The 26,957-nt window shown below is 31.2% G+C and overlaps 1 long non-coding RNA gene across 1 annotated transcript in view; it reads right to left on the bottom strand.

The window, feature by feature from the left end:
• Nucleotides 1-26,957, bottom strand: part of LOC136797221 (uncharacterized) — a 193,780-nt gene that overhangs the window by 71,532 nt on the left and 95,291 nt on the right. The window contains exon 2 of the long non-coding RNA XR_010845060.1: nucleotides 15,256-15,288. This is a non-coding gene — a long non-coding RNA (uncharacterized lncRNA). The remainder of the gene's footprint in view (nucleotides 1-15,255; nucleotides 15,289-26,957) is intronic.

Here is a 26,957-nt window from a genome sequence, read left to right on the forward strand (position 1 = left end):
CATTAAATTAATAAAAAATTTGGGTAAAATAAATGGGATAAAAAAATTTCATTCTCTTGAGCTCTTGTAACAATTAATTGTGTCTACTGAATGTAACTTATTTTCTTAAATAATACGTTTTTCATATTAGGATGGGGAAAAATAAATCAATCATTTTTATGTGAAATTCAAGACTAACTAACATGTTTCGGATTGTACGATTGGGGTCAAATATGCATCGTTTTGTTCTATAATTTTGTTTCCATTTTAAAGATAGTTTCATAATGCCTCTCTCATAGAAGTCTTCATCCCTATGCCGAATTCTAGTAACCTATTTTCACAGTATCCTCTTGATGCAAACTTCTTATCACCAAGAAATCCCAATTTTCTATTACTTCAATAAAAACTATGTATAATTAATTACTAGTCAAAATTGATGAGTCTGCGAAGTATAGGTAGGGAGAATAAAAAATGGCGGCTGTTTCAAAACCTTAAAAAAACATTGATTTTTCATTCGGAGCTCTATATCTTAAAAACTACCTACAACAATAGAAAATCTAAGAGAACATTATTTAAAGAAGAGTAAATTTGCTGAAATATTAGCCCTAAAAGAGCTATTTACGTCCAATAGTTCTCGGTATATAGCTTTTTAAAAAGCAAAATTTCTTAAAAATCTACCGAAATATTAGTACTTAGTTAATTTATTTTTAGAAATCTATATCTCAGGAACTATGTGACGTACAGATGTCTATTAGCACTCAAATTAAAGCTAGTTTAATGGACTATAAAAATGTTTATGACCTTTACCTTCGTAGGAATAGTAGTTTTCATGATATTTGCTAAAATAAATTGATTAATAGTTGTTCGGACAATACATTTGATTTATGAAAAACTTTATTACAGAAACCATTGGACGTACTGATGTCTGCCAGCGCTCAAATTAAAGCAAGCTAAATTTACTATAAAATAGTGTACAATTTTTATCTTTGTAGGAGTAGTAGTATTTATGATATTTGACAAAATAAACTCACAAAATGTTAATTTCTAGTAGTTGGTATAAAATATTGGATTTTTGAAAAATAATATCTCTAGATCCATAAGACGCACATATGTCTGCCAACACTCAAAATAAAGGAAATTTAACTTACTATAAACTAGTTTCTGATACTTATCTTCGTAGGGGTAGTAGTTTTTATGATATTCACATATGAATATAAATTTGGCAAATGAAAATTTGTCTGAACAATTATAAATCAATTTATTTTAGCAAATTTCATGTAAACTATTACTCCTACGAAAATAAACGTCATAACCTACTTTATAGCTGATAAAATAGCTAATAGAAATCTTTAAGTCAAATAGTTTTTGAGATATAGATTTTTCAAAATAAATTACTGATCTTTCAGTATGTCCCATACAACATTTTTATGAAAAGTTGCCTTTTAAAAAGCTATATCTTGAAAACTATTTAACGTAAATAACTCTATTAGGGCTCATATTTTAGCAAATTTAATAGGTTTTCTTGTGTTGTTCTTACTTTTTAAGTTATAGAGCTCCGAATGAAAAATTATTATTTTTTATCTCTTTGAAACAGCCGCCATTTTTTATTCCCCCTACCTATACTTGGCAGACTCATCAATTTTGACTAGTAATTATACATAGTTTTCATTAAAGTATTCAAAAATTGGGGTGAAATAAGTGACATTTTTCTCCGCTTGAGATCTTGTACTTATAGATGGCCTGGCGTTGTCTTGATGGTTAACGATACCTCTTCTCTTGGCCAATTCTGGCTGTTTCTGGTCAATCTAGCTTCAAACGGTCCAGTTGTTCATAACAAAGATCCGAATTAAGTGTTTGGCCATATGGAAGCAACTCATAATAATAAATAACCTTTCCAGTCCCACCAAATGCACAGCAGAACCTTCCTGGCCGTTAGTCCTGGTTTGACCACCATCGTTTTCGCATCCATTTCTCATCCCCAGTCACCATCCTTTAAAGAATTGGTTGATATCATTCCGGTCGGCCAAGGCTTCGCAGATGAAAATTCGATCCATCGTGTTTTTTGGTGTTAATCGGTGTGGCACCCAAACATCAAGCTTCTTTTAATTCTTTTTATATATATTTTTTTATACTTTTAATTCTGGTTATCTATTGTATTAAATAATTAGTTGCCTCTCTAACTACATGTTCTAATTGCATCATTTTAGTTATTGTATTTTTTGTGGTTTTTTTCTGTTATATTTTTTAAAAATATTATTAGTATATTACTACTAACACATTCCAATCTTAACTCACATCTACATTACATACCTATAGTATGCGGTTTCACATGGAGTGAGTACACTTTCTTTAAATAACTTCTCCTGCATAGAAAGATTGTCTTTTTTTTTGTTTGTTTTTTTTTTACAGCCACCCTTCTGTATTACTCCCTAATTATACTTGCCAGGGTAATCAATTTTTACTAGTAATTATACATAGTTTTTATTAAAAACTAGCCTATTTTTTTCCCCCAACACACCGATTAATATTATAACCCAGACCGATCAGTGTCTTGTTTTTATGGCTGCCAGGTCATTGTGGGATACCGGGAAAGAAAAGGCAGACTAGCTATAAATACAGGCCAAGTCGTAGCATCATCTACATGAAAATCAAAGAAAATTGATGGCAGGACGAATGGTTCATCACCAGAGAAAACAATTTAGGAATAGTCCAGCATACGGTGGAACGTCCGGCCGGGAACATGAATCTGCTACAGAGATGGATTAACCCGTCTTCGGATAGGCCATACGCGACTCACCCACTATCATCTCATGAAGGAGGGAGGTGCTGCTGAAGTGATCTCGCTGTTGAGCATATTCTTACTGGGTTACTCTGGAGTCTCACGATTCCCTTCATGTGTACAGGAGAAGACTCCACAACAGTAATAAATTTGTGAAGTGTAAATTGTAATTGTTAACCTGTAATGGTCATTGTGATTGTAAATTTATCACTTTGTAATTTCAACTGTATGAACATGCCAATTGTAATCTAATTTGTAAATCAAGTGTAAATTGCCCGAGTGGTCGAAACACTTAAATAAATAAATAAAAAATTAGGCTGAAATGACAGACTTCTTTTTCACCGGTCTCTTGAACCAAGTGCTCCCCTACATACCTAATATTGGATAAGATAAATAAACCCATAAAATACCAACCGCTTAAACTATTTAAATGTAAGTTATTTTTCTATATTTTATTTAGACTAATTTATTTTGCTTTTCATTAATATTGATAGTTAATATATTTGCATATTAATTTAGTTACATTCAGAAAAATCTAATAACTCTTTTATTCTCTAATAACTATTTTATTCTCTCATGTACCGTATCAATCTTTATTTTCTCTTATCATTTTTTATTTTTGTCAAATCTTTAATACTTCTTCCTGTATACGCGACGTATTTGAAATCGTTTTAAATAGCCGTTGCTTTGTCTGCGGAAGAGTGGGGAGGAGGTGGTCCCCACTTACGCGTTTCCGCTGTTTCTGTCTGTTCAACTTATTTATTTGGACAGGTATGTTGTCCTATATGGCTCTCTACTCATTTATTGTCAATTTTTATTTATTTTTTTCCATTATTATTATTTTATTTTTATTATTCTTTCATGACGTTTATTTTATCTCTGTATATGTATTGTTTTTTTGTTTGTTGTTTTTTTTTTATATACATCTCATGTACATTTTTTAGCTTTATATTTTACGTATTTTTGTATGACACTATTGCTCTTGCCTTTGTTACTTGTTTTTTATTCTTTTCATTGTATCTTTTTATTTTTATTTCTATCATTTTATCTTAACATAGTTTCATTTTGTATCTTTTTAGCCCTGATGAAGCCCTACAAAGTGGGGCGAAACGTTGGAAAATAAAATAGTTGTAAACTATTTTCGTTTCACTTGTGACCGCAACCCTGACCATCTTCCTATATATCAATTTTTACGGTCAACTATTTATACATATATATAATAGCTCTTTTCTTCTAAAACTAATGATAGTTTTAAATAATTAATATTTTAGTAAATTTTCAGACTGTAAAACTGTTATAAAAAAAAATGAATAAAAGAAGCTAGCTTTATAATCTTATAAAGCTAAACACAAAAGAGGTAACGAATGATTTTATAAGCCAAACCTCTTTTTGTTCCTATGACATCCTCCGATCCTTTAATAAGCCTCTGTAATGAATTATTCCTTTTCTTTCTATCTTAGAACCCGATTTTCTTGAATTTCTATTTTCTTCAGTAATGAATTTTTTTTTCCTGAAGTCCTATTATTTTCATCCTAATTAGATTGGTTTTTCCTTTACGGTATTCTTTGTCGTTTACTATTTTTATTTTTGCAACATTAGTTCCACAAGTTTAAGTTTTCTTTATAGCTAATTATAATCTTTCAAGTTCACAAAGCATGTTTTGATTTTTAAAAAGGCAGTAATGGGATAAATGTTTGTGTTATGTTCATGAAATGTTATGTTTTTTACTAAGATAACATAATTAATAATTAAGATAAGTAGAAGAAAAAGAAAGGAAAAGCTTTATTAAAAATAAATTGTGTTGCCCAACGTGGATTAAAACGGAAAGAGGAGACTTTATGATAATTTAATCGCGCAATATTTAAAAAGCGCCTGAAATTTAAAAACGGCATGTAACACAAAAAAAAGCAATCCTTTTGCATCCTCCAAAGGCAACAGCCGCCATTTTTTATTCTCCTTGACTATAGAGAGCAGTTTTTTTTTTTAAATTAATCAAAAGTTGGGGAGACATAAGACAACTTTTTTTCCCCTTGGGCTCTTGGACTATTTTTAATCATTAGTTACAGTAGTCCTATATCACTTTTGAAATATTAGCTTAAAATGGAAAGACATGACCTCTTCCCCTACAGTATCCTTTAATAATACCCCACTTATTCCTGTCGAACAGATCCGTTACTTAGGACTACATCTCCACAAATGACTGACATGGAATCCTCATACAACACTAAAAAGACAAGAAACTGCTCGTAGATTCCGACTATTGCAACATTTACTAGACAAACGGTCTAAATTGCCAATCCATTACAAAAGACTGATCTACATGACTATAATAAGGCCTATCTGGACATACGGAGTTGAGCTTTGGGGCTCCACTAAACCATCAAATTCCTCCAGAATCCAATCCTTACAGTCCAAAATCCTTCGGAAAATCCTTAATGCTCCTTACTTTTTCATAAATCAGGACCTCAATGTTCCATATGTTGCCGATTTGGCCAGAACCAGATACCGTTCCTTCCATAATAAATTTCTCAACCACCCAAATCCACTTGTTTCTAAGCTGACTTCTCCTTCATTACCTAATAATCCTCCTAGACGTGTGAAAAGAAGATGGCCTCAAGATCTCTTCTAGAAATGTTATTGGAGTTCTATCAGTGGGTAGATTCTCCACATGTTTGTATCATGTCACTGTGTCGCCTACAGCAAATTTACTTTTTGTGTATATGTATATACAGTTGTAAATAACAATAAATAAATTATTAAAAAAAAAGGGGAAGAAGAAACTTTAAGATAGTTACATCAAACAATATATAAAAAGTGCCTGAAATGGAAAAACGGCATGAAACCCTCCATTTTAGCCCTACATGATAGCCTTACATCTCAAACAGACAATTATAGCGAGTAGGGTAGTCAATGTACGACATGTCACAATTTCAAAAGAGGAGATCATAACACAAAACAAAGGCAATCCTCAACCGCCGGACCCACCCCGCCTAAGTTCCCCGGGGTTTTTCAATTTCAGGCGCTTTTTAAATATTCCTAGATTAAACTATCCTCGTTGATTTTCTTCTTCCCGTTTTAAGCTAATATTTTAAAAGTGATATAGGTTCATCGCTTCCCGGGGGTCTTAGCGGGGTGGGTACGGCACGAAAGGAATGCTTTTGTTGCTACACAGCATACTCAATTTAGTCTAATAAAACAATATTTTTAATCGTGCGATAAATAGGCCTACATAAGTATACAATAATAAATATAAATAAGAGTAATAATATATAACACTAGAATATGTTTTTTTCTTATCTCCCCCACCCTCCTTTTTCCTTTTCTCTTTTTCATGATTTTTTTCTCCTTGTCTATCCTTTCCCCTTACCTCTTTTTTTTTTCTCTTTCCCTTTCATTTTTTGGTTTCAACCTAATGTGCCTTTAAAAGAATCATGGAAAATATATCCAATCGATATCCAATATATCCAAATATCCGTCAATTGAATAAAAAAACTTTTAAAAAAAAATAGTCGATAATTTACAACAAAAATTTGGTATTTGTGTTAAAGGAAACAAAACAATAATATCAAATTATGGTATAGCACTGATCCCTCACCAACTGAGCTCCTTCCAGTTAGTACAAGAGCCCAAGAGGAGGAAAAAGGCAGTTATCTCACCCCAATTTTTTATTACTTTAATGAAAACTAGGTATAATTACTAGTCAGAATTGATGAGTCTGCCAATTATAGGTAGGGGGAATAAAAAATAGCGGCTGTTTCAAAACGATTAAAAAAACTAATATTTCATTCGGAGCTCTATACCTTAAAAAGAAGGAACAACACAAGAAAACCTAAGAGAACGTCATTTCAAGAAGAGTAGATTTGCTAAAATATAGAGTTATTTACGTTAAATAGTTTTCGAGATATAGCTTCTTAAAAAACAACATTTCACAAAAATGTTGTATGGAACTTACTGAAAGATCAGTAGTTAGTAAATTTATTTTGAAAAATTTTTATCTCAAAAACCATTTGACGTACATATGTCGATTATTTTTCAAATTAAAGATGGTTTAATGAGCTATAAAGTAGTTTATGATGTTTATCTTCGTAGGAGTAATAGTTTACATGAAATTTGCTAAAATAAATTGATTTATAGTTGTTCGGACAAATTTTCATTTGCTAAGAAGATAAGTGTCATAAACTACTTTATAGCATAAGTTAAATTTCCTTTATTTTGAGTATTGGCAGACATATGTGCGTCTTATGGATCTAGAGATATATTTTTTCAAAAATGCAACATTTTATCCGAACAACTAGAAATAAACATTTTGTGAGTTTATTTTGTCAAATGTCATAAAAACTACTATTCCTACAAAGTTTAACATAATTGACTATTTTGTAGTAAATTTAACTACCTTTAATTTGAGCGCTAACGTCTAATGTCTATCTGTACGTCCAATGGTTTCTGAAATGAAGTTTTTCATAAATCAAACTTATTGTCCGAACAACTATAAATCAACATATTTTAGCAAATATCATGACAATTACTATTCCTATGAAGGTAAAGTTCAGAAACTTCTTTATATTCCATTAAACTAACTTTAATTTGAGTGCTAATAGACATCTGTACGTCACATAGTTCCTGATATACAGGTTTCTCAAAATAAATTAACTAACTAATAATCTTTGAGTAGATTTTTAAGAAATTATGCCTTTTAAAAAGCTATATCTCGAGAACTATTGGGCGTGAATAGCTCTTTTAGGGCTACTATTTCAGAAAATTTACTCTTCTTTAAAAAATGTTCTCTTAGATTTTCTAGTGTTGTTGGTAGTTTTTAAAATATAGAGCTCCGACTGAAAAATTAATATTTTTTTAAGGTTTTGAAACAGCCGCCATTTTTTATTCCCCCTACCTATACTTGGCAGACTCATCAATTTTGACTAGTAATTATACATAGTTTTCATTAAAGTAATCAAAAATTGGGGTGAGATAACTGCCTTTTTTTCTTCCCGACTCTTGTACTAAGTGTAGCCCGTCGTACTTAGTTGCAAAGAGCTCACAAATGAGAACCTTTAAATAAACTGTATTTTATGTAACCCAGAAAACAATGAGTATATTTCAAAACCATCAGTACTCAATGGTCAAGCTTTGTTGGTTATTTACTAAAAATTCGAAGGTTTACAATAAATTCTTCATATATCTATAGATTAAAAAATATCCAATTAATATACTGAGTATTTGAGGAAGATCACTCAAAACTATACCTTATAACGAATTACTTGAAGAGTACATACATTTCGTGCCATATATTGACAAATTAATCAACTAGTAGGGGTACTGTACCCAAGTGTGTGAACTGAGTCGAGTGTGGGATAGCAAACCCGAGCTCAGACAGAGCTCCTCGGAGCAACATCATATTTTCTTATGATCAAGAAATCAACATGAGTGAGTAATTCGACACGGCACCCAGGCGAATGTGGAGAGGCCAAAATGAGGGAGAATAACCACGAACCAGAAGGAAGAATAAGCTTCACAAAAAACTCGTGCAATGATCTATCAATTATTAGCAAGTATATATTTTATTTGGGAGCGTGGTGGCACTGTGGTAAGGCGCGATACTACTATCTCCAAGGACCCGGGTCCGAATCCAGCTGAGCAGAAAATTGTTTTCTGTTACACTGTAGCCCTGAGTAAACCCTATGGGTCTTGGAGCCCACCCAGCCTCATAAATTGGGTACCCTCAATTAGGTAAAAGTCCGACAGTCGAGCGTGATTCTGACCCGGAAATCACAAGGAGGTGATTTGGTCAGTATCACAACCGTAGGTATAGTAACAGTACTTCCTGAACCATTGACCCTTCATAGGTTGTAGAGGTAAAGATTTTAATTTTTCATTTTTATCATTAAAGTAATAAAATTTGGGTTAAAATAACTGACTTTTATTCTACCGGGCTATAGCACGTTATTATTTCCATATTATTATTTTACATTTATATAGAATTTATTTAAGTAATGTAAAACTAATGAATAGGGGTAGGATTTTTATGTTTTCACATATTTTTACCTGACCATGATATCTTCGATTCCTTACTAACTAAAGATGTTTCAAGACATTTCTGGCCAAAAGAAGCCATTTCACATATTTTTAAATATTTGACCTTTTTTACATATTTTGTTGTAAATCACATATTTTCTGAAATATTTGTTATTTTTTACATATTTTTAGATATTTTGTCCTGCATCACGTATTTCCTTAAATTATTTGTTCAATTGTAAATACATTTTTCGCAGCATCTACGTAAAATTCGAGAGAACGCAAGAAACTTAAAGGTGAAATTTATCATAAATAGTGCGTAAAAATTCTATATCTTCATCTTTGAACACAAATTAAAAGCAGTCGCAATAATAAATTTTCACACAGAATTACTCGAGAATTTCTCAGATTCAATTAAAAAGAGCAAGGGTCTTATTCCTGTAGCATTTTCCTAGAATTTGTTTGTTCACTCTTCAATCTATTTCTCTGTTTCCCTCCTTCCCATGGTCCTTTCTCATCTTAGTCTTGCTTCACTCCCCTAGTTTAATCACAATTACTAACTAATGTCTTGTTATTGAACAGCTATGTTTTCTCTAAGTACATTTTTTTATTTTTTTTATTATTATTTATTTGTTGATATTTACAACTGTATAAAAAAATACAACCAGTAAATTTGATCATAATGACATATGATATGATACAGGATGTAGAGAAACTACCCAGTAGTAGAACTCTAAAACAGTTTACAATATAAGGTCACGAGGCCATCTTCTTTTCAGGCGCCTTGGAGGGTTGCCAGGAATGGAAGAGGAAGCAAGGTTAGAAACGAGTGGGTTTGGGTGGTTAGGGAGTTTATTATGGAAGGAATAATATCGGGTTCGGCCTAGATCGGTTACATAAGAAACATTTAGGTCTTTATGGATGGTTTTATTAGTAACAAAATAAGGAGCATTGAGTATTTTACGAAGGATTTTGTACATTTTTTAAAATAATTTCTTTAAAATATTATTCATATAATATATAATAAATACATATTTATGTAACTTTTTTTAAGTTATAAAATTACTAATTAATTAGTAATTTATATTGTTGAATAATACATAATTTATAAATTTACATATTTTTTTGAAATATTTGACAATTTATTAGCACATATTTATGTACATATTTCAGATTTTTTAGCACATAAAAATCCTATCCCTACTAATGAACATAAACTAGAAATTATTCACTGGCCTACCTTATGTAATCAAAAAAATGATCAGTGATCAGTCTGGAATCCTCCTGGGGTCCACCCAGCCTCATAAATTGGGTTCCCTTAATTGGGTAAAAATCTGGTGGTCGAGCGTGATTCTAACCCAATCACCTCCTTGCACAACCGTTGGTCTAATAACAGTACTTTCTTACAAAGTACTGAACCCCTGACCCTTCAAGGGTTTTAGTGGTACAGATTTAATATTAATTTCATATCTTTTAAATAAAATTTCTTCCACAATAGTTATCTCTAGACAAACCGTATGCAGTAACAGTTATCATGAAATCCCTTAAATATCTTTCATAAATTAATTAAATGATCTTCTTGCAAATTAGACAGGTTTCCAAAATTTGATCTCATTTCTCACAATAGTACGTTCATTCATTATTTACTCCCATTCATAAATAAATATTAAAGCCCTCTAATTACGCCCTGTGGTAATAAGTGAATAATAGCAGCGTAGGCGTTCTCATAAGAGGAAAAAAATATACACTAAGCTGAATGGGACGCAATTTTTCACTGCCATAAAGGTGCGGTCTCCCTAAGGGGTCGTTAATGCCTACGTATTCCACGCACTGTCGCTTGCTTAATAACCCATTTCCATGGGACAGATATCTGTCATGCCAGTAATATCAAAACAATGAAGAAGTTTTAAAATTTCAACAAGACCCAAACAAAAACTACGAGAAAATATCAAAACAAATAGTACAAGAGCCGGGAAGAAAAAAAAGACTTATCTCACCCCAATTTTTGATTACTTTAATGAAAAATATTTATATTTACTAGTCAAAATTGATGAGTCTGCCAAGTATAGGTAGGGGGAATAAAAAATAGTGGCTGTTTCAAAACCTTAAAAAAAACATTAATTTTTGCATTCGGAGGTCTATATCTTAAAAACAACCAACACACTAGATAATCTAAAAGAACATTATTTAAAGAAGAGTAAAATTTCTGAAATATTAGCCCTATAGGAGCTATTTACGTCCAATAGTTCTCGAGATATTGCTTTTTAAAAAGCAAAATTTCTTAAAAATGTACTGAAAGATTAGTAGTTAATTAATTTATATTGAGAAATCTATATCTAAGGAACTATGTGACGTACATATGTCTATTAGCACTCAAATTAAAGCTAGTTTAATGGACTATAAAGTAGTTTAAGATGTTTACCTTCGTAGGAATAGTAGTTTTCATGATATATGCTAAAATAAATTGATTTATAGTTGTTAGGACAATATGTTTGATTTATGAAAAACTTCATTTCAGAAACCATCGGAAGTACAGATGTACAAAACAGTTAATTATATTTATCTTTGTCGGAGTAGTAGTATTTATGATATTCGACAAAATAAACTCACAAAATGTTAATTTCTAGTTGTTCGTATAAAATGTTGGATTTTTTTTTTAATATATCTTTAGATCCAAAAGACGCACATATGTCTGCCAGCACTCAAAATCAAGGAAATTTAACTTACTATTAAGTAGTTTATAACACTTATCTTCGTAGAGGTAGTAGTTTTTATGATATTCAAATATGAATATAAATTTTGCAAATAAAAATTTGTCCGATCAACTATAAATCAATTTATTTTAGCAAATTTCATGTAAACTATTAATCCTACAAAGATAAACATCATAAACTACTTTATAGCTCATTAAACCAGCTTTAATTTGAGTGCTAATAGACATCTGTAAGTCAAATGGTTTTCGAGATATAAATTTTTGATTTTTGACTAATGATCTTTCGATGGAACGTACTCCATAAAACATTTTTATGAAACTTTGCTTTTTAAAAAGCTCTGTCTCGAAAACTATTTAACGTAAATAACTCTATTAGGGCCCATATTTTAGAAAATTTGCTCTTCTTTAAATGGCGTTCTCTTAGTTTTTCTTGTGTTGTTCTTACTTTTTAAGATATAGAGCTCCGAATGAAAAAATAATATTTTTTTTCGCTTTGAAACAGCTGCCACTTTGTATTCCCTCTCCCTATACATGGCAGACTCATCAGTTTTGATTAGTAATTATATATAGTTTTCATGAAAGTAATAAAAAATTGGGGTGAGATAACTGCCTTGTTTCTTCTCTTGGGCTCTTGGGACTAAAAAGACAGAATGGTTTGGAGCACAGCTGGTTTGTTGCGTGACGTCATCCTCCATTTAGCATTGACTATTAACATGCTATAAGATAAAAAAAGAAATATTTTGCCATTTTTATTCAACTTTATTCATTTTACACACTTTAACATGTCATAAACTAAAGGTTTATGAATGCACCTATTAAAACGCTTTTATAATAAAATAAGAATTAATGTAAAACATCACTTAACAGGTTATGGTTTTCCTTTAGAAAATATTGCTTGAAGGTTCTAAAACCTTAACCAAAGTGTAGTGGAACATCTTTCCTCTAAGGTCTCTTAGTTCTACATTGCGTCATCTGTATTCCCCAGACTATCATCTCTTATCTAACAGAGGGAAAATACCTCACAATTTGTTCCCGGAAAAACAAAAATGTATTCCCCTAGAGGGAAAAGCAATGGATAATATCAACTTGAGAAGGCTATGAGTGATTAAGTTGACAGCCCACTGCATATTTTCCCTGGCTAAAAGAGTGAAACCACATCATTCGAAAACGTTTTGATGTAAAGTTACGAGTGTTTTATTTATTATTTTTCTGCGTACATTTTATAAATAAAAATCAATCTAAGTGAATTCTATCAAACCTCAATTACGTTAGCATCTCATGGAGATCGTCACACTTGTATTTTTTTTTTTAATTTATTTATTGCTATTTACAACTGTACATTATAATACATTTAGTAAATCTGATCTAAGATAAATTGAAGTGTTACAGGCGGGTAGAGAAAACCATTGTTAGCACTCTAATGACATTTTACATTAGTTGGTCTGGTGGCCATCTTCTTTTCAGGCGCCTCGGAGGATTGTCAGGAATGGAAGAGGATGCAAGGTTAGAAACTAGGGGGTTTGAGTGGTTAGAGAGTTAATAATGGAAGGAGTGATATCTGGTTCGGGCTAGATCGGTTACATAGGGGACATTAAGGTCTTTATGTATGATTTTATTTGTGACAAAGTAAGGAGCATTGAGGATTTCTCGAAGGATTTTGGATTGTAAGGATTGAATACGAGAACACTTGTATTAAAAATGTATATTTTTAACACATATTTGATACCGCAAAATTTCAACTATAAGATAAACTGAATAATGTTCACGTATAGAATTTATATAGTTAAAAATGTTTACTTTTAAAAAATGGATATACAGTGTAGCTTACCCAACGGACACCTCGCCTGAACGGACAATTTTTAAATCTACAAGTCTTTTATTTTTTATTGTGAAATATTATGTTGTATCTTATATTTATAGAAAACGGCAATAGCGATCATAGAGCTTATCATACCCGCAAATTTTGATTTATCTTTAGTTAATTATTTATCATTTATACTTTCCCACGCTCAGCGGAGAAGGGGATGAGCTGAAGTAAAAAAATACAAACACAAGAATAAACCGCTCCTTAGGCGCCATGTTATTTCCCCCCCCCCCTTGGAAATAACGAAAACCCCGAAACGATGACTTCAATATACCCACAATATAACCAAATCCAACTATGACCACTGGCGAAAACCTTAACATGTAGATAACAGCAAACCTAGGAGGTGATACCTACCCACCTGTAAAGTTATCGTAATATTAAGTGAACAATAAAAATACATAAGTAAATTAACAAGTTGAAAACAGTGTAAATGCATAAGAAAGAACAGCAGAACTATGTGTACAAAAGTTTAATAATAAAAAGAAATATATGTACACAGAATGGAGAAGGAAAAAGAAGAATTCTTATCAATTAATAAAACAAACAAAACTTATAGGTTGACTTAACCTTAGCTTAAACTTATAAACTAAATTAACACTATTAGACAAAAGAGGAACATAAAATAAAAGAACGAAAAAAAGTTTATTTCGAACCCCACGTACTCCTTGGGTGTACTCCTGGCAGAACGCAGGGTTGTCCGTTATCTATTTTTCGGCCACAGTTTCACCTTCCCCAGAAGTATGAAGATGGTCCCTGCCACCACTTCCTGCCCAGGACGTGCTAAAGAAACATTGCTACACACTGCACTATATCCCCACTTCAAGTGCTAATGACTGTCCAGTTCAATCCTACTTTAGTAGAATACCAAAATTTAGAAAAACAAAATATCCACGTTAACATTTCTTATATGATGATATTTCGATACACAAAGTAAAGACTCAGGGCCTGATAAACTATCACCACTTCTCATTGAACAATCGTAATATGTTCAATCGCCACACTAAAACCTTCTCAAAAACCATGCCCACCTAGTCTACGCAGATATCGCCAGTGTTTTTATATCACCATGACAACCGTAACACCTCTTGTCTTCGCAGATATCGCCAGTGTTTTTATTTCAACATGACAACCGTAACACCATACTTATAATTACATAAATTAAATGATAACAAAAATAAAATAAGAAAAATAAATAAAAATAAAATTATATATTAAAAAAATAAAATAAAACAAATTTAAACCTGAAGTAAAATAATATAAATATACCCGTTTAAATAATAGAAATTTTAACCTTTTCGAAACAGATACCCCTCTAACAGATGCAGAGAGCCAAATTTTCGTTCCGAATAGTAAAGGAAACTCAACTCCCACAACGAACATAAAAAATAACTTGAAATATTTTTTTATTAATAATTGATTAATTTTTAAAATATATTCATACATTGAATTTAAAATTTGCATGTGTATAAATAGAACACATTTATTTATAATTTATGTTCTATTTATACACATAAAATTCGTTAAAATTTAAGTTAAATTAAATAAAACTTCGTTCATTCCCACTCATAAATTTGTTTTGATACCTGCATTTACTTACTTTTTTTTTAATTGAAGTATAGTTAGCGGACAACTCTCAGCAATAGTAAACTACTGGCCGTCCGTTGTAGAGAAGTTTTAATGAATTTCATTCTATAGGCTACCCTTATATTATTAATTTTAATATATCATTTGCTAGACCATACTATTAAAAAAAGTTTGGTCAGGATCAATAATGTGTATTTACATGGTTTCACATTTTTGTCGACAGTGTTACATAGGACTTTATGGAAATACATAGTCTATAGCGGGTATATATCTCTCGGATTTAAAAATCATTTTGAGAAAACATATTTCTTAAGGACTTACCAGATGTCAGGTATATGCTCCAAAACTAATCTCCTGGAAAGAAAAAACATAAATTAGAATTAAAATAATTTACAAGTATAAATATTATGTTATCAAAATAAAATAAAAATGGTGTATGGGACGTACTGAAAGATCAGTAATTAGTGAATTTATTTTGAAAAACTTATATCTCAAAAACCATATGATATACAGATCTTTATTAACACTCAAATTAAAGCTAGTTTAATGAGCAATAAAGTAGTTTATGATGTTCATCTTCGTAGGAGTAATATCTTACATGACATTTGTTAAAATAAATTGATTTATAGTTGTTCGGACATATTTTCGTTTGCCAACTTCATATTCATATGTGAATATCATAAAAACTACGAAGATAAGTGTCATAAATTACTTTATAGTAAGTTAAATTTCCTTTATTTTGAGTGTTGGCAGACATATGTGCGTCTTATGCATCTAGAGAGATATTTTTTCAAAAATCCAACATTTTATACGAACAACTAGAAATTAACATTTTGTGAGTTTATTTTGTCAAATATCATAAAAACTGCTACTCCTACAAAGATAAACTTAATTAACTATTTTGTAGTAAATTTAACTAGCTTTAATTTGAGCGCTGACAGACATGTGTACGTCTAATGGTTTCTGAAATGAAGTTTTTCATAAATCAAACTTATTGTCCGAACAACTATTAATCAATATATTTTAGCAACTTTCATGTAAACTGTTACTCCTACGAAGATAAACATCATAGACTACTTTATAGTCCATTAAACTAGCTTTAATTTGAGTGCTAATAGACATCTGTACACCACATAGTTCCTGAGATAATAAATAATTCTCTTAGATTTTCTAGTGTTGTTTGTAGTTTTTAAGATATAGAGCTCCGAATGAAAAATTAGTGTTTTTTAAAGTTCTAAAACAGTACCTAATAATTATACCTAGTTTTCATTAAAGTAAGGAAAAATTGGGGTTAGATAACTGCCTTTTTTTTCTTGCCGGCTCTTGTGCTAAATCTACTTCATAAGATCAACTATCTTCTTCCAATATGAATAAACAAACACGGGGCCACCAAGAAACAAACACTAATACTCTCATCGCAGTGCTAAAAATCCTACATCCTATCCAACAACTGTCATCACCAAGTCACCAGAACTCCAGCCCCCAGAATACAACCACTCAACGTTCTTCTAGTTTACCATCGCCGCCATCTTCCTCACCACTTTCTTCTTCAGGTAATTCTACTCTACATCTTCCCAACTCCTAATAGCTCTCTACTAAAATCGGAATTACCACACCACAAAGCGAGCAGTTGGTAACAGAACATCATTCTTATCAGCCCTGACGAAGCTAAGCAAAGTGGAGCAAAACGTTGGATATCAATAAATAGTTTTAAGTTTTAAGTGTTATTAATTTTTATTAATATATTCTTGTTTGAGAGTGGTTTAGTTTATTTAAAAACAAATATGATCCTTTTTCTCAACTTTATTCTTTTTAAAACCTTTCAACGTTTCGACCACTCAGGTCATTTTCATAGATACTTTTACTTTGTTGTCATTTTCTCTTTTAAAATTCTTAAAAATGCCGGCTAATGGCCTTTTCCCATCTATAATTTTTTCTATATAATACTTTCCTAAATTTAAAACTTGTACTAACCACTTTTCTTTTTATCATTTACATTTGCAAACTCTCCCGCCAATAGATGGGACAAAGGCAATTAGCCGGCATTTTTAAGAATTTTAAAAGAGAAAATGACAACAAAGTAAAGGTATCCTTGAAAATGACCATAGTGGTCGAAACGTTAGAAGGTTTTAAAAAGAATAAAGTTGAGAAAAAGGATCATATTTGTTTTTAAATAAATAGTTTTCTTTAATTATTTTGACACCTTTATTGACCGCCACCCGGACTATCTTCATCCAATCTACTTCATACGGTCAACTATCTTCATCCGATTTTCAATACCTTCAAGATGGAATACCAATACCCTTTCTGACAGTAATAATTCTTGTATTATTATTTATAAGATGATATATTATTAATAATACAAAATTTGTTAAACATTTCTAAAAAACATCACGTAAGTTATAAGATAACTAAGTAGTGGCAACAGTGCTGAGAAATGAGACTTTCGAAAGTTGTCACATGAGAGCTCTGAGTTGGATAAAACTAATAACTCACGAGGCAGTGGGAGGCTCATTAGATACAATGATTAAATCAACAACTTCAGCTCAGTCTGAAAAATAATATGTGGGTGTGAGAATATATACATTATATAAGTTATGTGTTATAGCAGATTCAAAAAAAAAAATAAATAAAAAAAAATAAGGAATAACTAATAACACATAAGGTTACAACTAAAATACTACATTATACATCCAAGCACTCTTCTATTAGTACAAGAGCCAGAAAGAAAAAAAAGGCAGCTATCTCACCCCAATTTTTTATTACATTAAACTAAAAACTGTAACTTATAAAACTATGTATAATTACTAGTCAAAATTGATGAGTCTGCTAAGTATAGGTAAGGAAAATAAAAAATGGCAACTGTTTCAAAACCTTAAAAAAACATTAATTTTTCATTCGGAGCTCTATATCTTAAAAGCTACTAACAACAGTAGAAAAACTACAAGAACATTATTTAAAGAGGAGTAAATTTGCTCAAGTATTAGTCCTAATAGAGCTATTTACGTCCAATAGTTCTCGAGATATAGCCTTTTAAAAAGCAATATTTCATAAAAATGTGCTGAAATATCAGCAATTAGTTAATTTATTTTGAGAAATCTATATCTCAGGAACTATGTGACGAACAGATGTCTATTAGCACCCAAATTAAAGCTAGTTTAATGGACTATAAAGTAGTTAATGACCTTTACCTTCGTATGAATAGTAGTTTTCATGATATTTGCTAAAATAAATTAATTTATAGTTGTTTGGACAATAAATTTGATTTATGAAAAACTTATTTCAGAGAACATTAGACGTACAGATGTCTGTCAGCATTCATATTAAAGCTAGTTAAATTTACTATAAAATAGTTAATTATGTTTATCTTTGTAGGAGTAGTAGTTTTTATGATATTTGACAAAATAAACTCTACTACTAATTTCTAGTTGTTCGTACAAAATGTTGGATTTTTGAAAAATATATCTAGACTTAAGACGAAAACTACTACTCCTACGAAAATAAACGTCATAAACTACTTTATAGCTCATTAATCTATTTTGTGAGTTTATTTTGTCAAATATCAGAAAAACTAAATAAAATAATATTATAAATATAAAAAATAAAATTCCTACAAAGATAAACATAATTAACTATTTTGTAGTAAATTTAACTAGCTTTAATTTTAGCGCTGGCAGACATCTGTACGTCCAATGGTTTCTGAAATGAAGTTTTTCATTAATCAAACTTATTGTACGAACAACCATAAATCAATTTATTTTAGCAAATATCATGAAAACTACTGTTCCTACGAAGGTAAAGTTCATAAACTTCTTTACATTCCATTAAACTAGCTTTAATTTGAGTGCAAAAAGACATCAGTACGTCACATAGTTCCTGAGATATAAAATTCTCAAAATAAATTAACTAACTACTACCCTTTTAGTAGATTTTTAAGAAATTTTGCTTTCTGAAAAGCTATATCTCGAGAACAATTGGAGGTAAATAGCTCTTTTAGGGCTAATATTTCAGCAAATTTACTCTTCTAAAAATAATGTTCTCTTACATTTTCTAGTGTTGTTGATAATTTAAGGAAAAGGTAGAAAATGTTAAAAATCAATTTATTTTAGCAAATGTCATGTAAAATATTACTCCTACGAAGATAAACATCTTAAACTACATAGCCTATTAAAATAGCTTAAATTTGAATGCTAATAGACATCTGTACGTCAAATGGTTTTTGGAGATATAAATTTTCCAAAATAAATTCACTAACTATTGATCTTTCAGTACATTCTGTACATTTTTATGAAATATTACTTTTTATAAAGCTATATCTCGAGAACTATGGGACGTACATAGCTCTATTAGGGCTAACATTTTAGAAAATTTACTCTACCTTAAATAATGTTCTCTTAGATTTTCTATTGTTGTAGGTAGTTTTAAAGATATAGAGCTCAGAATGAAAAATTAATGTTTTTTTAAGGTTTTTCGAAACAGCCGCCATTTTTTATTCCCCCTACCTATACTTGGCAGACTCATAAATCTTGACTAGTAATCATACATAGTTTTCACTGAAGTAATCAAAAATTGGAGTGAAATAACTGGTTTTTTTCTCCTCTTGAGGTCTTGTACTATACATACACCATTCAATCAGTTGATATCTTCGGTGAGCTGACATTCTAGTAACAGCTGAATTAGGTCTTAACTTAAATACATTTCAATATTGTTTGTAGGAATATTAATTAATATTAAAGATTAATAATACAGTACTCTGAATATATCCTTTTTTATAGATATACAAACACGCATATAAATATGTATATAATGTAACAAATGATGTAACAGATAGACACGCATAAATTCGTGATGAAAGATGCAAAATTTTGTAGCGTGAAATAACTATGATAGCATCACGTGAGACACGATATTCCTGATTGGACATTTTTTCCAACAAGATTTATAATTGAACCAATTTATATACACAAGGGTTTTGTGAGGTACAAAGAGAAAAATAGAATATTATTAAAATCAAACATATAAAAATCAATAACTGTTTATAATTGCTGCCATACAATTCAATGGATTGTGATGAGGGTTCTTTGTTAAATGTTCAGGGTTTTTCAGGGAAAAAGCAGTTACCGGTATCTCCGGTAAAAAAAAAAATATATATTAACAAAATTAAGCATTTTCGGTGTCTAACTCAAAAAGATTTTTTCATAGTACTTACATGCCATCCGATTTTTATCTTTCTGATGAATAAGAAAAAATATTATTGATTTCATTAAATATTTTTTATTGATTAAAAATTAAAATATAATGAAGATTTCAGTAAAAAGAGGTCAAAATTATTGTTTTACGAAAAAGCAAAGCATATTTCTTTATATCATTGTCTCAAACCCTCAAATACCATTGTTCAAAGATTTTTTATTTTTTTTTAAATTATTTATTTATTGCCATTTACAACTGTATATTATAATACATTTAGTAAATCTGATCTAAGTTAAATTGGAGTGTTACAGGCGTGTAGAGAAACTACCCATTGGTAGCACTCTAATGACATTTTTCATTAGCTGGTCTCGTGGCCATCTTCTTTTAAGACGCCTCGGAGGATTGCCAGGAATGGAAGAGTCTTTATGTATGATTTTATTTGTGACTAAGTAAGGAGCATTGAGGATTTAACGAAGGATTTTGGATTGTAAGGATTGAATACGAGAGGAATTCGAAGGTTTAGTGGAGCCCCAAAAGCTCAACTCCATATGTCCAGATTGGCCTTATTACAGTCACGTAGATCAGTCTTTTGTAATGTGTTGGAAGTTTAGACCGTTTGTCCAGTAAGTGCTGTAATAGTCGAAATCGACGAGCAGTTTCCTGTCTTTTCAGTCTGGTCTGAGGATTCCAGGTAAATCGCTTGTCACATCGTTAAATGAAACTGTATTGCAGTCAGTAGGTTTACGACGAGGGGTAAAGGTGATTTAATGGGATTTGTTGGATTTTATCTTAATCCTTCAATTACGACACCAATCTTCGAGGGCTGTGATATGGGATTGGAGATTTTGGAATACAATTAATGGGTTATTATTAACAGCAAGCACACGTGTGTCATCGGCATACGTGGTGAGAATAGTGTTGAGATTGGTTGGAATGTCAGCTCTATAGAAGGTGTAGAGGATGGGGCCAAGGATACTACCTTGAGGAGCACCAGCGGACTGAGAATAGAGGGATGAATAGGAACCATTGTAGAGATAAAAAAAATTTCTCCTCATAACTCTACTATGCTATCGCGTAACTAATATCAAACTCACACGTTCTATATATTTCAACACAGTTGTAAAAAAAAATAAATAATTTTTAAAAATAAATAAAATCCTTTAAAGTTCATGATAAACTACTATAACAACTGATCCACATCCCTCACTTCCCGGTTACAATTTATGAAATGAAACAATTCAATTGGAACTGAAGAACAGAGGAAGGAAGGGCCAAGACACGGATCCCATTACCACCTGTAGACCAATGACAGGTTCCCGATAGCCGATGAATGGAGCCTGAGGAAGATGTATTGAAATTATAGGCCATTGTCAAGAACTTCTTCAACGGGTTTAGAACCTACGAAATCCCTTATCAAGAGCATCATTTGGGAAGATGATCTGACATGATGATAAATCGCAGAGTTTGAATCTCCATTGAGCTGCATTGCACCAATACTAACAACGGAATTTATTACAATACGTAAAATTATTTAAACACGATAACAAACTCATTCATTATCTAACTGAGAATTATTATATAAAAAGTCAATTTAATCACTTTTAAATACATTTTTAAAAAAAAAATAAATTCCTTTAAAGTTCATGATCAACTACTCTAACAACTAACCCACTACCCCTTCGTTCCCGGTTACAATTTATGAAATGAAACAATTCCATTGGAACTGACGAACAAAGGAAGGAGAGGCCAAGACACGGACCCCATTACCACCTGTAGACCAATGGTTTGGTTGATTGACCAATGACCTGTTAGTACAAGAGCCCAAGAGGAGAAAAAATCAATTATTTCACCCCAATCTATGATTGCATTAATAAAAACTATGTATAATTACTAGTCAAAATTGATGAGTCTGCCAAGTATAGGTAGGGGAAATAAAAAATGGCGGCTTTTTAAAAATCGGAGCTCTATATCTTTAAAACTACCAACAACATTAGAAAATCTAAGAGAACATCATTTAAAGTAGAATAAATATGCTAGACATTAAGCCCTAATAGAGCTAGTTACGTAAAATGGTTCTCGAAATATAGCTTTTTAAAAAGCAATATTTCATAAAAATTTTGTACAGAATATACTGAAAGATCAATAGTTAATGAATTTATTTAGGAAAATTTATATCTCAAAAACCATTTGACGTACAGATGTCTATTAGCACTCAAATTTAAGCTAGTTTAATGGGCTATGAAGTAGTTTAAGATGTTTATCTTCGTAGGAGTAATATTTTACATGACATTTGCTAAAATAAATTAATTTTCAACATTTTCTACCTTTTTCTTAAATTAACAACAACACTAGAAAATCGAAGAGAACATTATTTAAAGAAGAGTAAATTTGCTGAAACATTAGCCCTAAAAGACCTATTTGCGTCCAATAGTTCTCGAGATATAGCTCATTAAAAAACAAAATTTCTTAAAAATCTACTGAAAGATTAGTAGTTAGTTAATTTCTTTTGAGAAATCTATATCTCAGGAACAATGTCACGTATGGATGTCCATTAGCACTCAAATTAGAACAAGTTTAATGGACTGTAAAGAAGTTTATTACTTTGTAGGAATAGTAGTTTTCATGATATTTGCTAAAATAAATTGATTTATAGTTGTTCGGACAATAAGTTTGATTTATGGAAAACTTCATTTCAGAAAACATTGGACGTACAGATGTCTGCCAGTGCTCAAATAAAAGCTAGATAAATTAACAACAAAATAGTTAATTATGTTTATCTATGTAGGTATTTTATTTTTTATATTTATAATATTATTGTATTTAGTTTTTATGATATTTGACAAAATAAACTCACAAAATGTTAAATTCTAGTTGTTCGTATAAAGTAGTTTATGACACTTATCTTCGTAGAGGTAGTAGAATTTATGATATTCACTTATGAATATGAATTTGGAAAATGAAAATTTGTCCGAACAACTATAAATCAATTTATTTTAGCAAATTTTATATAAACTATTACTCCTACGAAGATAAACATCATAAACTACTTTATAGTCCATTAAACTAGCTTTAATTTGAGTGCTAATAGACATCTGTACATCACATAGTTCCTGAGATATAGATTTCTCAAAATAAATTAACCACTAATCTTTCAGTAGATTTTTAAGGAATTTATTTAGCTCTTTAAAAAGCTATATCTCGAGAACTATTGGACGTAAATAGCTCTTTTAACGGCTAATATTTCAGGAAATTTAGTCTTCTTTAAATAATGTTTTCTTAGATTTTCTACAGTTATTGATAGTTTTTAAGATATAGAGCTCCGAATGAAAAATTAGTGTTTTTTTTTAAGGTTTTTTACAGTCGCCATTTTTTATTCTCCCTACCTATACTTGGCAGACTCATCAATTTTGACTAGAAATTATACATAGTTTTCATTAATGTAATAAAAAATTGGGGTGAGATAACTGCCTTTTTTCTCCTCCTGGACTTTTGTAGTACCTGCAAGGCCGGGGCCGCTCTCGTAAGCTCGCTGGCCAGCGATATCCAAAACCCTATATAGATCGAATATAAACAAAACAGTATTACCTTGCCTTCCTCTTCACATATAACCTTTGAATGGCCCACACACAGCAAAAGGTTAAGATCTCTAACGTTATTTTAGGTCTTAGTTTTTCCAACAACAACTAAGGTACTAAGAAACGAATTATATCTACAGAACATTTCGGTGAGAGGACTTTATTTGCTTTTGTCATTAGACTGAAGAGAAGAGAGACATGAGGAGTTGAGACAGGTCCACATCAACACATGGCAGTAGTGAAGGGCTTAAGTGTGTTTGAGTTAGTCATTATTGAGTAACTGGCAGTCAAGACTAACTCCTTAACTAGAATCATTTTAACTAAGTTCATCTCCGGCTAATTCCCCAATTTATAGAACATTTGCATGATTCGGACAGACGCGCCGACTGACGTCATAGCAAAGTCGTATAAACGTCATTTCAAAATTGTGGGTTATTTTGAGCATCACCTTTTTGAAGAAAAAAATGTATGAGGTTTTGGTATGTTAAAATATACAAGAATAAGTTTATGCATTATTATTTGGTGAACTAGAGATGAGACTTAATAGATAACTGGACTGTTTCAGTAAACTTCGGATCTTGGGTTTTGATTGCATAATGCAGATTTATATTCCCTTTCCAGATTTTTCCAAGTAAACCTGTGTTTACCTGGTGTTCCTCAAGGTAGTATTCTTGGTCCCATCCTCTACACCGTCTATACAGCTGACATTCCAACCAATCCTAACACCAGCCTCACCACGTATGCCGATGATAGACGTGTGCTCGCTGTTAATAATAATCCATTAATTGTATCCCAAAATCTCCAATCCCATATCACAGCCCTCGAAGATTGGTGTCGTAATTGGAAGATTAAGATAAATTCCAACAAATCCCATCAAATCACCTTTACCCTTCGTCGTAAACCTACCCACTGCCCTACAGTTTCATTTAACGATGTGACAAGCGATTAACCTGGAATCCTCACACCAGACTGAAAAGGCAGGAAACTGCACGTCGATTTCGCCTATTACAGCACTTACTAGACAAACGGTCTAAACTTCCAACACATTACAAAATACTGATCTACATGACTGTAATAAGCTCAATCTAGACATATGTAGTTGAGCTTTGGGGCTCCTCTAAACCTTCGAATTCCTCTCGTATTCAATCCTTACAATCCAAAATCCTTCGTAAAATCCTCAATGCTCCTTACTTTGTCACAAATAAAATCATACATAAAGACCTTAATGTTCCCTATGTAACCGATCTAGCCCGAACCAGATATCACTCCTTCCATTATAAACTCTCTAACCACTCAAACCCCTTAGTTTCTAATCTTCCATCCTCTTCCATTCCTGACGATCCTCCGAGGCGCCTGAAAAGAAGATGGCCTCGAGACCAGCTGTTATGTCATTAGAGTGCTACCAATGGGTAGTTTCTCTACACGCCTGTAACACTCCAATTTAACTTAGATCAGATTTACTAAATGTATTATAATGTACAGTTGTAAATAACAATAAATAAATATTAAAAAAAAAATATTCCCTTTCCTATTTTAAAAACACTTAATTACATATAGATAAAAATGATTCATTAGAATAACTTAATTGTTACAATTCGAGGATGAAATAATACATAAATGTGGGCTATACCAGGAGAAGCTGGTTAGGGGGTTCGGTCAAAATACAACACAAATAAGTTGAATTAGAATATAAATATAGAAACTATTCTATATTTTGTGCCTGCACAACGTTTCGGAATATTATCCCATATTTATAATCATGAGAGATAGTTGACCTTGGATGACTTATATGTGGAAAAAATGGTTAGGGCGCAGTCAAAATATAACACAAATAAGTTGAAATAACTTATTTAATCGTGCCAACGTTTCGGCCAGAATTTCTATCCTTCATCAGAGCTAAGAACAGAACAAGATAACTACCAATTAATAAAAAAAATAAAATATATACAGAATGACATAGAGTAAATAATAGTACAGAATAGAATTAATAAAATTAAAGTGATGAAAGAAGTGGAAAATAAAATGTGTACATAGGCAATTGAACACATAGATAAAATAACATAATTAATGAAATAAAATAAAATTATTCCGAACGCTAGAAATTCTGACTAAAATGTTGGTACGATTAAATAAGTTATTTCAACTTATTAGTGTTATATTTTGACCGCACCCCAACCAATCTTTTCCACCTATAAGTCACCCACGGTCAACTATCTCTCATGATTATAAATATGGAATAATATCCCAAAACGTTGTGCAAGCACAAAGTATAGAATGGTTTCTATATTTATATTCTAATTGTTAGTTTTCTTCACCTCAAAAATTAATATCAACTTCTTAAAAAGGAAATCTATAAAAAGAATTTTGAGAAACTTTTGAATTAAAAAAAAAGAAAAAATATATATATCTCCAACATTTTCTGTTTTATTTTTTTTTTTTCATTTCTTTACTTATTATCCCTAATTGAGATAGATTACAAAATTTAGAAAGAAAAAATGTAAAAGGTTTTGAGTGGAGGCAGCATAATTGACATTGCAGCTTTATTTTAACTTGGTCAACTACATTTTTCAACTTAAGGAATGGATGATTTATTTTAATCATATCTCAAACAATTAGCTATTATTTACTGGTAGGTTAATAAAAAAAATTAATATAAATAGTCTGTGGGGAGAAAGAAGTAAAAATGGTCCAAAAAATTACAATACAGTGCGTCACAACAAAAATTATTTTTAGTGGAAACTAAAATTGCCATGGATACGACCATTATAGATTAGATTAGAATTTTATTCAGGGCGATCAACATCTAGGTTATTACACCCTTTTTACTTTATTTATCTTCTTGTCTTTGACATTTGATAGTTGAATGTAGACTATTTCCCTTTTACACTGGTCGATATTGGTGGATTATATTTTAGTATAAAGTAGAGTTTCTTTCAGATCATTATTTTGCCTATGGATTCTTCTGTCTTTTTTTTTTTTTTTTCCGGCCAAGACTCCCATTGGAGTCCTATACTGCCTAACCATGGTTGGGGGTCAAAGTTCTTCATTTTGTGGGACCGCCACGCAATGAAAAAATTCAACGCCACAGGCCGGATTCGAACCGGCACCACCAATAGACATGAAATTGGTAAGACTGTGTCTTAACCACTGAGCTATGGGCGGCCCATTCTTCTGTCTTAAAGAGCCAATTCTCTTGGAATTTTATTATTTTCGAAGGCTTGACGAAATGATGAGCATTCTTCAATTATATGCTTTATC

This window comes from Halyomorpha halys, unplaced genomic scaffold, assembly GCF_000696795.3.
Source record: "Halyomorpha halys isolate HHAL.00 unplaced genomic scaffold, Hhal_1.1 Scaffold16.1, whole genome shotgun sequence".
Classification (NCBI taxonomy): Eukaryota; Metazoa; Arthropoda; class Insecta; order Hemiptera; family Pentatomidae; genus Halyomorpha; species Halyomorpha halys.